We start from the raw sequence: 3,323 nt of genomic DNA on the forward strand, positions 1-3,323 counted from the left end.
CTGGGATTGACAGCAGCAGCCGGGAGTCGGGTCGACTCGTGTTTGGAGTACCCTGTGCAGCTGAGGCTGCAGAGAAAGGCATGTGTGTTTGAGCTTTGGTGTGCACACCCTAATGCAATAGGCTGTGCACACCTATGCTGTGAAGAAAATACATATCCCATGATCCCTGGGTCTCGCAGTCTAGTGCTCTGCAGGTAAGACCTTATAATGATGGAAAAAATGTGTTTGCTTCATCCATTAGCACTCAAAAATTTGTGATGCAACCCAGAGAAATGCCTAGGCATGCATCGGATGCTATGTGAACCAGAACAAGAAGTTGCTTGTCCTTTTAGTGAATAGAGACTAAAGTTGGGTGTTAGGTGGATTAATGCATGGACATTGGGGAATCGATCAACCATGACTCTACAAATTACAGCCACAACACGTGAGTCCATCATTACAAGGTAAGGCAAACAAATGGCACAGGGACTATAACTATACTAATAGCTAGGTAACACAACAAAAACATTTTAAAATGTACAATGCCTTTAAATGTGTTTTCTCTGCAGTTTCACTTTTTCATCAGCTAAATCTTTAATGTTTCCTGTTTTGCAAATATTGGGCCTGATAAACTATTGATTTTCCCACATTTTATGGCATAGGTGTAATGCGCTCTTGACCAAATGAGCCGGATAAATGATATAGTGCATCTATGTTAAAGAGGATTTGTGACGTGCGATTCAATTTATCATGGATAGGAGAAATTAACACTATCAACTTTTGCACCCTTTCAATCCCAATTCCATCCTATGCCCTGAAATTCTTCTAAAACCATGTTCTGAGATTCATATGATCTAACTAAAAATCTCATCTCTCAAAATACACATAAGCCGCAAGGGCGGACTAGGATTCCTAACTTTATCAAATATTTTACAGCTGAACAAATCACCCCACTTATCCTCCTATATACTTCACAACAGGCCCCTTTGTGGGTTGATTTGGAACCTTTCTGCTGCTCCCTGTGTCTCCTTGCTTGCTTCGCTGCCTTTCATCTAATGCCATATTTGCTTCCATTAGCCTCCTATTGCTGCACACACTTAACATTTGGGACACCACCAAATATTTTACCAAGCTCATTTCACCATACCTACCTCTTTTACCCCTTCTGGGTAATTCTTTGTTCCTCCCTCGTCTACAAACCCCTTGTACCTTTCATTAGTGGGATCTCTACAAATTCCATTATGTCTCTACTTTCATCAGTGGTCACACCACATATAGGAAGGAAATCAGGGAAAAATATAATGCCCCATCTTCTGAGCCTTGCTGTTTCTGCAAGAAAAACACTAGGTTGCTTCCGCACTTGCCAACAAAGATCTTATAAGTCAACTCTCACTGTTTGAATGCATTTATTATCTTATGCCTTTCTCTCTCAATTGAAATCCATTCTCTACTCAAAATCAACTAATTCTAATTATTATAACAGCCACCCTTACCTTTCCAAGTGGAAGGGAGACCTTTGAAGCACCAAAACCAGGGTGCGTGCCTGCTCCAGCTGTTTAAAAGGCCGACGCACAGCTACGGCGATTTGCAGGAGAGAGCCGACCTGCCACTGTTGAATGACGGCGGCTGGTCGGCTAGTGGTTAACAATGACTCCTTATGGAGTTAGCTACACAAGTTAGCATCCTGTAGCAATCTATTTCATTGGATCATTGTATATTTATGGAAGATTGAATGCTGCTATATTCTACTTGTGTAGATTACTCCATAAGGAGCAATTTGTTCCATGTGCTGCATGATAAAGCACTACATCTATATAATCACTATCAATAGTAGTAAAGCAAAGCATACCTAAAGTTAAAACTTTTTAAAATTAGGATAGAGTGGTGAGAGGTTAGTACCACTGATGGATTTTTTATACTGTCTGTGTCCCTGTTAGGAAGATTCACCCTTTCTAGTTGTCCTGAACACCAATGTCACTTGAAATGAAACTAAGGGTAAATCAAAAATTAGGAGATGCCACCAGAACAGGAATATAGGGGCTCAGGCCCCTTGCGTGATCACAGTGCTCCTACCTGAACCAGAACCTAATTAAAGCCAGCACCAGATTACAGCCAGCATGTGTTCCCAGTTTGTTGATCGAAGCCAGTGCCAGTGTTTCCAATATTGCTGTTCACAACCAATGCAAATGTTTGCAGCATTGCTGATCACAGCCAGCGCTTGTGCATAGTCAGGAACTCAGATGTTTAATTTATTGCAAAAAAAAAAAAAAAATCCACAAAATACGCACCATGCCTTCATTTCAAAATTGGGTAATTTTTGTGAGTGTTTCTATTGTTCTATGTCAAAGGAAAAGGTCCATAAGCTGCACATCATGAAGCAGCCTCATGTGCATGAAGTGAGGTGAATGGCCACTCCACCAATGTGATTTGCCCCACATCTTGGAGCTTATTCTTGTTTCTACTGTCCTGGTATCTCAAGGACATTTGAAAATATGATAATTAGTAAGGAAATCAAATGAGTAATTTCTGCCTCTTAAAAAGCCAGAAGGGTGCTCCTTGTATTTTGGGCCATTTTATGCAGCTAGGCAGCAAAAAATCTCATATATGTCTATATCAGGATGTAGATGTATAAGTATGGGATGTAGATGTATAAGTATGACCATGCTGTGCTTCCGAAATGTCTTTTTAAAATGACAACTTTGTGGAAAAAAAAGTCATACTTCATCTACTTTCTCCATTATCCAAAGCATTGTTTTAAAAAATGAGGAATTCAAAATACCCATCATGCCTCTTACCAATTACGATGGGGTGTCTACTGTCCAAAAAGTGCGCCAGGAAATAAATACGTCGGGGTTAATTTCCAAAAAAGTGTGTGTGTGTGTGTGTGTGTGTGTGCATGGGCGTCAGCAGGTAGGGGCAAGGGGGAGGGGGACAGTGATCCCGATTGGAATCGGCAAGGGCCAGCTGTGGCCGCATCTGTAGCTGTGCTGGCTCTCTGTGTTTGTGCGAGTCAGCTCCACAGCTACTGCAGATCTGTGTCATTGAGCTTACAGCGCTCTTTACTGTCACCTCTGGCTGCTTTCTGTATGTGCGCCCCTCATGTTTACTGCCTGTAATGTATTTTCACAGGGACATGTGGAAACAGGACCCGGGAGAAGGAAGACCACCTTACAAGTGGGGGCTATGAGTACAAGTGAAGGGAGGAGGTTGTTTGTGTACGGGGGGGCAGAGCTGTGTGTGTGTGCTTACAGATGTGTGTGTGGGGGTCTGACATACATACAGATTAGGGGGGCAGCTGGGTGCAGACAGGTATGATCAGTGAAGGGGGGGTGCCAGATATAGGA

Source organism: Aquarana catesbeiana, linkage group LG02 (assembly GCF_042186555.1).
Source record: "Aquarana catesbeiana isolate 2022-GZ linkage group LG02, ASM4218655v1, whole genome shotgun sequence".
Lineage (NCBI taxonomy): Eukaryota > Metazoa > Chordata > Amphibia > Anura > Ranidae > Aquarana > Aquarana catesbeiana.